Genomic DNA, 12,250 nt, shown 5'->3' on the forward strand with positions numbered 1-12,250 from the left:
TGAAGGGAAAACTAGAGCCATGCACTAGAATTAAGGATGCTATGATAACCTCCTCAACTGGGGTTTTAAATGAACCTTGTGCTAACAGCTTTCCTGCTCTGAATGTAAAGCAGGAGGCAAGCGGAGAGAGGTGGGGCAGCCACCTGTGAAGGGCAGTCACTGAGGACATTGCTCTGTATTTCCAAGAGGCCTGGTTTTTGAATGAAGCCAACAAGCACTGGCCTGCCACACTCCACAGGGAACCGGCAGGAAACACTCTTGTTTTATTCTGTTTAACAGACAGACAAACTGATATGCAGGGATGACTAATAAATCAGCTGTGGAACTGAGAAGTGAGGCTGATTCCTGACTCACCCAGGTTGGCAACCTCTAAGCAGTTTGCAGCCAGGCTTGAGGTAGAACTCAAAACAAACATCTAGGAGACCCATGTGTCAATGTGACATGAGGGATAAACAGGTGGAAACAGAGGCCAGTAATGGCCATGTCAAGAGGGGTACCCAGGGGATGGGCACATTTACCCACGTATAAGCTCAACAGCCTCCTGCCAAGCCAACACCCAAAAAAAAAAAAAAAAAAAAAAATGCTTTTACATATAAACAACTAATGTTTTCTTAGTCTTATTTAAGGTATAAATAAAAGTGTATTTTAGAAATTCTTTTTGTTGATCTAAGACATAAAACAGGTAAAACAAAGCCAAACAGTGAAGCACATCATTCAGACGAGCCCCCAGCCCCTACTTCAACCAGACTGCTTCTCTTAAGCCCTTCTTAGATAGAATTCAGAAGCCACTTGACTTCCTTCAAGGAAACTTCCTAAGAGATGGAATTATGTCCTTTAACTCTACTTCCTGCACCCATCACCTAGCACCAAGCCTGACACATAATTGGCACCTAGTAAATACCTGCTGATAAAGTAAAGTGCACGGTCCAGGCCAGCCCGCTCAGCCACTAGCAGTGCAGCTGAGAACAGGGATCCAGGGAGGCCCACCAGTGCATTTCTGCCTGTTACTCAGGGCAAGGCCGTTCCCAAGCCAACATCCACCACTTACTCACGGGTAATGAGTCCCACAGGCTATCACCACCAGTGTCAAGAGAGCTGTTTCCCTCACTTGTTGTAAAATATCCCCTTTAAGTTTTTGCATCTGGGTTTTGGTTCAGGATGCCAGGATTCGTGATCAAGGCTGTCCTTAGCCCATCTGTCCTTCTGTGATGTCACAGGGATCAATCATCACTCAGCTCAGGCTTCTTTTCTTCAGCCTCACTTTTGTAGATCTGATTGCCTCTGACCATGCTCACTTCAGATTTATGATGTTTCATTTCCTTTTCTAGCACAACAGTGAAGAAATATAGACACAATTACCTTATTACATAAAATTTAGCAAATGATGCAATGATACTGGCCTGAGTAATACCAAGCCTACAAAGGCTTAAAACTTTTTAATTAATGTTAAGTGAGAGGCACTGTCTAAACTAAACTAAAAGGCACAGCCACAAATTTGACAGAGGTACATGGTGCTCCCCGGATGCAGACAGAACTTCCCATAAGCCGGGTCTAGACCCAGGAATCTTGTAATTTCTTGTTTCAGATGCTCTGACTAACGTCAATGAGTGCCCTGCAGGTCCACTTGCTTTCCCCAGTACCACTTAGGCTGTCCCTGAGAAACAAGGCTGGCTGGGGCTAGTGACTGTGGGAGAGCTGATCCCACACTATTCACTTTCCAAGTCTGTCTCGGGTTTGACTCCAGACAGAGAACAAACATTCAAGAAAAAGAACCAAAACACTTATGGTGATGTCAAAATAGAAAAACACCCACAAAAGCTTATACACAATTTGCAGTGGATCGCTGCAATGAAACACACACACACACATGCTGTTCCTTGAAAAGGAGAAAGCAAAACTAAGTGGCAAGATGTACCAAAGTAGCAAACTAATACACCTCTAAGAAATTCATCAGTAGACACACAGATACACCCCTGGTAAAAAGTACACAGCAAACCTAAACCTGCAACATTATGTTCTCATAATGCCACATACAGCAGTTGAAAGCCTGGCAATAGTGGGTGCTGAGGAAATGTTGTTTTGTGGAACCACTGACCAAAGGAACCTGAGTGTTAACACCACTGATGACTTCTAACAAGTACCTTAGTGGAGTTCTCTTCCAGGAACAGGACCCGATCCTGCCGCTGAATAGGCTGCAACATCCGGCCTGCTCAGGTCCACCTGGGGAAGTGAACCCCTTCCAGAGCACAGAGAGACGTTAAGCATCTCTGCACGAGGACCAATAGACTCGTTCTTCATTGAGATCAATGTGTGTTTCCATCCTCAAGGGGCTGGCAGATTTTACATTGAAATCTTTGTCAGCAGTGAAACAAATGCATCCATCACTAAGCTCCTGCCTTAGAAATGGGCAGTTCTTGAGTTGTTGCCCAAGATGAAAAAAGGCCAAAATCTAATTGAACCTACAGGAAGAATTTAGTACAGAGAAACAGCGTTATCTGAACTGGAGCATGGCCAGACCTCTAGGTTAATACCCCAACAGGAGAGACTCATCAAAGACCTTATTTCGGGATCAGCAGTAATATTTTTGATTCTTTATTTTATTTTATTTTTTTTGAGATGGAGTCTGACTCTGCTGCCCAGGCTGGAGTGCAGTGGCCGGATCTCAGCTCACTGCAAGCTCCGCCTCCCGGGTTTACGCCATTCTCCTGCCTCAGCCTCCCGAGTAGCTGGGACTACAGGCACCTGCCACCTCGCCCGGCTAGATTTTTGTATTTTTTTAGTAGAGATGGGGTTTCACCGTGTTAGCCAGGATGGTCTTGATCTCCTGACCTTGTGATCCGCCCGTCTCGGCCTCCCAAAGTGCTGGGATTACAGGCTTGAGCCACCGTGCCCGGCCAATATTTTTGATTCTTAAAAAATGGGCCTTGGAAAATTTTTTCTTTAACCAAATGAATTCCACCAGCATCATACATGTCTGAGATGTGAACTCTCTGCTCTACCAAGTGCCTATAATGGCTGTAAGCACATGGACCCACCTGAGGATTTGTTTAGTTCTGCTTTGCTCTGCTGCAGCAAGTCCTTCTGGAGACCTGTGGGAACATATGGAGCTACCCCAGCAGGAGCTGACATTTTAATAAAAATATACCATATCTGGTTTGGTTCTTTTCTTCTCTCAATCTAATTTGGAATAATAGGGGCCAAGAACTGTCCAAACTATTTCTGTTCTTGACTTACATATATGATACTTAGAAGCAGAAAGACTGTTAACACCAGTGTGACATTATCAAGGGGGATTCTATTTGCATTCTTTATAAATGTTAATTATGTATGGAGGCAGGACTACTGGGCAGTGAATGAAGTTAGCTTAAAACATGCATTTGACATTTAAATGCCAAATTCATCTCCCCCTTTCCAAACCAGCTTGTTTTAGTGAACTATTTTTACCTTTAAAAAATGGGTGAGGGAGGATTAATTTATTAATTAAGTGAGAAAGTCATAAGACATTCAGTATATATCTCCCAAAATCTGTAAATTTCTGTGCTTACATCTATGAAGCAAATTATTCTGAATATGCTTTAGAATCCCTAAGTTGTGGCATAAAAGGGCTCTACCTTATTACTAAAGAAAGAAAAAGAAAATAAAATTCCAAATTTAAGGGCGAGGTAAAGGAGAAGGGCTTAATTATTGTATCTCCCTCAGAAAGAAGAAAAACAGCTATCTATCTATGCCCAAGCGGAGCAAGTCTTTAGCAATCCACACCTTGAGTTCTTTGGGGGAAAACATGACATTTTTAAGGACTCAGGACATCCCACATCCTTCTGAGGCCCTTAATCAAGGCCTTGCATTTCTAAGTACCCATTTGGGGCTGGGGAGCTGGAGGGCTTGTGAAAAAGAACTGTGATTACTACTCTGGAAAGGTCTGTCATCTGACTGGGGAGAAGGGCCACGCACACAAACAAGAGTAGCAAACGTAGTGCCGGCGGAAAGAGCTGCTGGTGGAAAGATCTCTCAAGCTCAAAGTGCAAGGGGGCAGGTTTTACGGCAGACAGAGACTTGACCCCATCCTCTCCTGAGCCGCATCACTGTTTACTGGGCTACTGAGCTCCTTCAGTCTCCCTAAGCCTGACTGCAGAGAGGCCTCAGGGCCAGTCCGTCTAATGGGGCCTCACCGCACCTCCCACACTTTGCCCAGTACTCTGCTCTTTTTCTTCAAGAGCACTTATTTTTGTTTGTGGTAATATTTTTATTTGTACTTGTTGAATACCTATCTCTCCCTTTAGGGTCTAAGTCCCTCAAAAGCTGCATGTTTGTTTACATTTCTGTATGCCCCGCTTAAGCACACAGTAGGCTCTCCCTAAGTGTGGTGAATGAATGACTAAGCCTCTAATTAAGAGTGGAATTTCAACAAAAAGAAATGGAGAAAGTCACCCTAGTAGGGAGAATAGTATAAACCAATGTGTAGGGGAAAACAGTGAGTATAGGAATTAACTGAGATGGAAAAATAGGGTATGAGATGAAAGAGAAGGTCAGTTACAGAGGCTGGGCCATGGGCTCATTCTCTGGCGAATCATGCACTCCAGGCTAAGGAGTCTGCACTCTGAACCATAGCAATAGGGAAGCAAGGACTATTTGTTTTGTTTTGTTTTGTTTTGTTTTGTTTTGTTTTGTTTTGTTTTGTTTTTCCCCCGAGACAGAGTCTCGCTCTGTCGCCCAGGCGGAGTGCAGAGGCACGATCTCAGCTCACTGCAAGCTCCGCCTCCCGGGTTCACGCCATTCTCCTGCCTCAGCCTCCCAAGTAGCTGGGACTACAGGCGTCTGCCACCTCGCCTGGATAGTTTTTTGTATTTTTTGGTAGAGACGGGGTTTCACCGTGTTAGCCAGGATGGTCTCGATCTCCTGACCTCGTGATCCGCCCGTCTCGGCCTCCCAAAGTGCTGCGATTATAGGCTTGAGCCACCGCGCCCGGCCGCAAGGACGTTTTTAGTCAAGGGTGGATAACACAAAATATTTGAGGAACATGATAAGGCAGCCACAAGTAAGAGGAGCTAGAGAAGCCCAGAGGCAAGCAGGGAGATACTGAGGTGGTGGCTGCTGAGGATCCCAGATAGGTGAGTGTGAATGGAGGGGAGAGATTTTGGAAGGAAACCCTGGCAACTGGCACAAAATGGAAAGAGGAGGAAGGGTTCTGGTCAAGAGCACAAGGGGACTTGAGTGACCATTTACAAGGCCTGGCTCAGGGTCATTTAGACAACATAGGCTTTCCCAGGACTCATCTGTCCTATTGATTTCAAATGAAAAATTGGTACAAAAGCATCTTTACCTGCAAATTAAAGTCATGGTGGGTCATGTAGCTGCTAAAAAATGCCTGAGCAAGTCTCATGGGCCCAGAGCAGGCCATTATGCTGTTAGGTGGAGAGTAGGTAGAGTCACTGTTATGTGATGGGGCACAGGGAAAAGCCGTATTGATTTTGCCAAAAAAGCACAACGGGGGAGAGGCTGAGCTGTATCTCCAGCGCAGAAACCACAGGATAAAGCTTTGAAAGGCAACAAGCACCTCCACTCCACAGAAGTGCTTTCTGTATGGCCTCCTAATGCAGGTTGTGGTACCTCTGGAAGCATTGTGCACACTGTCTTTGACTTGGGCTCACTGACAGATTGAACCCTTAAGTTTTCAGGAGACTAAGAAGCCCATTGAACCCCTTGATGAAGCATTATCAGGTGGCCTGCGACACGTAAATCTCATCCTAGTGTACCATGCAATGTACATCATATACAAGCATCTGTAACAATGTCATACAATTTTAAGAGGATGTTCACCAAAGGGCCAGGACAGAAGTAGTTTGAAAATAAGCCATCTGAGGTGAGAGAGAAGAAACTGGGGTGCCTGGCAAGGAAACGAGAAGGTTTGAGGGTAGGAGGACATAATTGTAGCTTCAAATATCTGAACAACTATTATGGAGGACTGCGTGCATGACCTACCAAGAAGGTAAAACCAGAATTGATGGGGTGGAAGTCACAGATTTTAGGTGGATATAAGAAAGGATTTTTCATTATTTCATAGACGTAACGGTGGATGGCAGAAGGGGTTACTTGTGGTTTACGAGCAAAAGTTGGAAGATCATTTTTATTTATTTATTGTGTTACTATTATTATTTTTAAACCAGTCAAGTAGAATAGTAAAGAAGATCACTTTTAGACAACACAGAAGTGACTTTGTTCATAAGAGAGCTGGACTACGTGGTAACTAGGATTCCTTCCAAATTCCGAATTTCAGAATTTGCTAGAAATCATCGCCTCACTTTTCAAGTCACAAAAGAAAAAGCTAACAGCCCCCCATCTTAGACGGCAGTAAAGGGAAGAAATGCTTTGAGTCTTAATATTATAGTAAAAAGGAAACACATGCTTCTCCCAGGAGACGCCTTTCCTACGTTGCTTTCCTTCGTACACAAAGAGAAATATTTTTGTCTGCAGTTAGAGGGAAAGAGTAAGCTAATGCTGCAATAATTTGAGTTGAAACAAGAGGAAATGAAAAGTAACTGCTAATTAATGCCAAAATAAAGGTTTAGCTCACCTATATTCTAAATATAGTCTTGTGTATTAGAAGATGTAGTTCCAACTGGTTTCCCTCATTTATCAACCCTGACATCGTAGGCAAGTCATTTCAGCTCTCAAAGCTTTAGTTTCTTCACCTAGAAAACTGAATCAAACAGTGGGCTAAATCAAATTGTTGCTAAAAATCAACAGGATGCCTAGGACACCTCATAGCAAAATGAATTCTGAAGAAACAAAGATTTACACCTGAAAAATGAAACCATAAAATACTAGGAGGAAATTATGTGTTTGTGTGTGTGTGTATATATATAGAAAGTGTAACTATATATATAAAAAATATATTTGTAATCAAATAATATTTGTATATTACATATAAGTATATATTATATATGTAATTACATAATATATGTATATGTAATAATATAGTGTAATAATATATATAATGTATATATACAAATAATATACATATATTTATAATCTTAGAGTAAGGAAAGTCTTCTTAAGTGGGATGCAAAATGCAGAAGTCGGCTGGGCGCAGTGGCTCACGCCTGTAATCCCAGCAATTTGGGAGGCCCAGGTGGGTGGATCACCTGAGGTCAGGAGTTTGAGAACAGCCTGGTCAACATGGTGAAACCTTATCTCTACTAAAAATACAAAAATTAGCTGGGTGTGGTGGTATGCTCCTGTGATCCCAATTATTCAGGAGGCTGAGGCAGGAGAATCGCTTGAACCCAGGTGACAGAGGTTGCAGTGAGCCGAGATCGTGCCACTGCACTCCAGCCTGGGTGACAGAGCAAGACTGTTTCAAACAAAAAAAAAAAAAGCAGAAGTCATACAAGATTGATAGATTCAACTATAAAAATTCTAAATTTCTACATGTTAAAAAAAACACATAAAAATGCCACAAGGCCCAAAGACAAATCATATCACAGATAAAGGGCTGATTTTTTTCAAATATAAAGAGCTTCTACAAATTAGTAAGAAAGAGATCAATTCGGCCGGGCGCGGTGGCTCAAGCCTGTAATCCCAGCACTTTGGGAGGCCGAGACGGGCGGATCACGAGGTCAGGAGATCGAGACCATCCTGGCTAACACGGTGAAACCCCGTCTCTACTAAAAAATACAAAAAAAAACTAGCCGGGCGAGGTGGCGGGCGCCTGTAGTCCCAGCTACTCGGGAGGCTGAGGCAGGAGAATGGCGTGAACCCGGGAGGCGGAGCTTGCAGTGAGCTGAGATCCGGCCACAGTACTCCATCCCGGTCGACAGAGTGAGACTCTGCCTCAAAAAAAAAAAAAAAAAAAAAAAAAAAAAAGAAAGATCAATAACAACGTTAAAAAAAAAAAGAGAAAAGGAATCTAGAAAATAGTGTTTTGTAAACATGTAAAGAGATGCCAGTGTCACTCATAATAAGAAACACACTTTAAAACTAACCCAAGATAACATTACCAATCTGTTAACCAAAAAGAGACTAAAAGGCTGACCACCCCCATGTTGATAAGGTGTTTACATGTTGTGGGTAGGAAAGTAAATTTAACACGCACAAACTCTCACACAGCTGCTCAGCTTCTGGAAACATCTTACAATGACTCTGTATAAGGATTTGCATTGCAGCAATGCTTTAATCAGTAAAAGCCTGGTAACATGTAGAATGTCCATCTACAAGAAACAAAAATAAATGATAGTATATGCACACCACGGAATATTATGAACAATAAAAAAGAAAACTCTTCATGTACTTAATTAGAATGATTTTCCAAAAATTACTTTTTATTACATGAAAAAAGCAAGGTTCAGAGCAATACACATGAGACAGTACTATTTTGTCTTTTAAAAAGAAAAATGCTTAACATGTCAGAAATGCTTCTATATGCAGAGAATATTTCTGGAAGGATATTCCAAATACCAGGGAGAAGAACCGGGAATCTGGGAGACTTATTTTTCACTATATAGTCTTTGGTACCTTTAAAATTTCACCTAGATTCAGCTATTATAATTTAAAAAATGCAAAATCCCTAGGGCATAAACATTCCATTGCTAGGGTTAGCTTTGCCTAGATTTCTACATACAGTTAGATATGGAGGTTAAGATAAACATTCCCTCCAAGGACACAGAAACAGCCTAAGACCTTGAGGCTGGGAGATCTCCATCCCTGAAGTACAGTGTGAAGATGGGATGCCAGTCCTCTGCCACTGCACCCAAGTTCCATGGCGTTCTTCACTGTCCTTTGGCCCAGTGCAGAGGGCCCAAGCTGCAAAACCAGGACTTTATGCCCACTGCATAATGGATATAAGGCTCTTCCATGCTTTTGGGGGAAGTTCTGTTGAAAATAACTAGATCCAAAGTGGAAAGGAAAGGAACCAGAACATTTACACAAACCACAACTTTTTAGCTGAGTTTACAATGGCTTCCTGCCTGTTTAAATCAGGACAGCCAAGAACAGACTGCCAGACAAATTGTCATTTGTAGGCCCCTACTGAGCTTAGGCAGTTTTCCACCTGTCCAGGCAAATAAACAGGCCGCCTTGAGTTATAGACAGGTGGGCCCTGTGGCGCCAGAGACTGGGTCATTAGAGCTTGTGAGCAAGAGTGGGATGCCTGGGAAAGATCCGCTCAGCATCTTGGCCCTGCCCAGCAGCTACAGGCCACAGGCATTCTTCTTACCCACTGGCTACTCACCAGATAGCATCAAAAGGAAACATCTATGGAGAAGAAAGCAGGACAAAGGAACCCTAGGCAGGGAGGGTAGTTGTCCATGAAAACAGAGTTGAGATCAGAGAGCACATCTTTGAGGATGTTGGCATAACACTGGGGTCAGGAAAAGAGCCTGTGTTGTTTCTGAGGGTCACACATTTCAAAGGAAGTGAAAATGAGGTCCAGATTAATTGTTTTCTCGGAGTCCTATATAATAAAAAGCCTATCCCCCAATGTCTTGCTGCCACTCTGACCACATAGCACATCTCTAAACAAATTAAAGTTCTCTGGGATATGATATGTATACACACATGCGTGCACGCATACACAGACCACCTTCGTATCTGGTCTCTAAGAAGCTTCCTCTACCCTGACGTCCCCGAAGTCCACTCAGGGTCAGAGAATGTCTGAGGCCACCAGCATCCCCCTCTCTTACTGGTTGTAATTACCTATGGGTCTGGCTCCTGAGAGGATGTACTTAAGATTCATCAGGGCAACTTAATTGTGGTCAATGCTCTTTTAGGACATTAGCACCATTTCTGTGTTCCAAGTGGTGGTGGCATACCATGAACTCACCTTCCCTGCCGCCATGAACACCCAGTTAGTTGGCCTCCCTCACTGGATCTCCCATTTCCGAGACTTCTGGCCATCTTCTGGTCTTAGTAATTTTGAATTCTCTTCCCTTTGCTTCACGATCCTGGTTTTCAAATTTTATTTCTGCCTTGAGTATGCAATGAGCTCATGGAAAGGCATTTCCTAAGACAATGACCTATAACCCAGCCCCTCCTCCAGAACTCACCCAACATCCTTGCCTAGGATGACAACAAGAACAATGATCAAGTTTGAGAAATTCTGATTTTATTCTAGTTCAATAGCTTTTTAAAAATGTGTGTGTGTGCATGTTTAAAAGCATGCACCCAACAGCTTAAAATAAAGAAATCAAGGGAAAAACCAAGATGAGAAAGGTAACAGGTAGCAATCATGACTAAAGAAAAAGGAAGTTAAAAGTAAAAGTCAAGTTATAAGATATATTTGTAAGACAATATTAAGTGTAGGGTAGAATTTTCAACATCTCCTACAGGAGAAATTAAGAGAAAGTAGCCCAATAACCACTCATGCTTCTCCCTCCCCACCCCGAGCATGCACAGCTTGCTTCCTCAAAGGGGCCTTCCTTGGCTGACTCACCTAATGGCAACCCTCCTCCCACCGCACCCTCTAATCCTGTTCTTAGCTGTATTGTTCTCACAAGCACTCCTATCATCAACTCCATACTATGATTTTTACCTATTTATTCTTTTTAAATTCTCATTCCCCTCTAGCTTTCTAGAATGCCAGCTCCATGAGGGCAAAAGGATTTGTCTGTTTTGTTCATTGCATTTAGAGCCTACCTGGAAAAGAGCAAGTGCTCAACAAATTAGCTGAATGAGTAACTGTAATACAAATATACTTCAATTTTATACTATTATTACTGATTATGTAAAATACCTCTACTTGTTCTTAGACACAATTGCTTAGAATAATATAAGATGAACTATTATTCCAAAAGTCATGTAAAGTCACGCACTCTGTATCCTACGGATACCTTACTAGAAAAACAAGATATGAAACCACAACCAAAGTATAAAAAGAATATACCAGAAAATGTTTCCTTCTGTGATTCTCAGCATTTGTATGGACTGGAATAAAGGTCAAATTCCTCTCATCTATATTCACCTACATTCATTGTCGCCCAAACTTTCAGTCTGGGGTTAAAAAAAAAAGTAACAAAACAAAAAAGAGAGAAAAGGAAAATTCTCCTTTTGCTGGCGATTTTACAAATACCCCAAGTCCCTCCCTGGTGCTTGATGGTGCCTTCTTGTTGCAGCTAAAGGGAACCAGGCTGCTTAGTGGGGGACAGAGGCTGGCGGTGTGCGTGGTGGCCTGCTGACACCACAAGTGGTACAAATGCTGGTGCAGAATAGAAATGTGAGTCAACCCTGGAAAAAATGTTAAAAAAAAAAAATAAAAGCAAAATCCCTCTGGCGCAGAGGGCTGAGAGGCTAGAAGAGAAGCCCATCCTTAACTCCACCTGTAAAAATAAGAATGAAAAGGAAAAATGAATGAGAAAAGTAGGGAGGAAGAAAAAAAGACAAAAAAGCATAGAAGAAAAGGGGAGAAAGAGCAAAGGGAAAAAGAAAAAGGGAAACAGATGAGTGACAGATAGGGACAGCAGCAATGGGGAAATGCATCCGTGGGAAGTGAAGTGGCAGCGGCAGGGAGGGTGCATTCCCCTTGCTTTCCAGCACCTGTCCAGTTAGAGGCATGATGGCAGCAAGGGACCAGCAAGCGGGAGAGAACACACCAGTTTTCTCATCACCAGTCAATTGCAGAGCCAGGACTAACTCCCGCTCATTCACAACGCTGGAGTTTCTCCTGTTAGCATCAAGACCGTGGAAATGCATATAAACATACATACATCTATACACACACACACTGCATGTATATATACACACATGCATATATACACATCTATAATCTAGGCTAACAAAAATCACTTCGATAGAAAGGCCAAAACTGTTTATTTACGGCTGCCTATAAAATAAATGAGATTATTTTAAAAATATGAACAAATTACCTCAATATTGCCAGACCACCTAAGCCCAATGGAAATTTAAAGGGTGTTTCATCTAGGATAAAAGTTGTGACTACTGCGTATACTTGGAAACAACTTAAACAGACATTCCAGGCCCTAATCTTTCCCCAGAGGTAGGAGTGTCACATTCTTGTTCAGGGCGGGAGGGCTTTGCTCAGCACAAAAGACTACACAGCATGCTTGTTTACATCACGAGGAACAATGCACACTGCAGAATATGGCGTGGGAAATTTAGTCATCATCAGTAGAAATGCAAATCTCCTTATTTTACATTCTTCTTTTTGCACACCTAACCCCCAAGGGTTAAACGCAGCCAAAGCCTCTATGGAGTTGAACCAATCAGCTTGTCTCTTGATGACATCATGCCTCCAATGGGA

General features: G+C 42.6%; 1 protein-coding gene across 6 annotated transcripts in view; it reads right to left on the bottom strand.

Annotated features, from left to right (window-relative positions):
- The window catches only part of ANKS1A (ankyrin repeat and sterile alpha motif domain containing 1A), a 198,160-nt gene that overhangs the window by 56,203 nt on the left and 129,707 nt on the right, over positions 1 to 12,250 (bottom strand). The window lies entirely within an intron of this gene.

This window comes from Piliocolobus tephrosceles, chromosome 5 (genome assembly GCF_002776525.5).
Source record: "Piliocolobus tephrosceles isolate RC106 chromosome 5, ASM277652v3, whole genome shotgun sequence".
Classification (NCBI taxonomy): Eukaryota; Metazoa; Chordata; class Mammalia; order Primates; family Cercopithecidae; genus Piliocolobus; species Piliocolobus tephrosceles.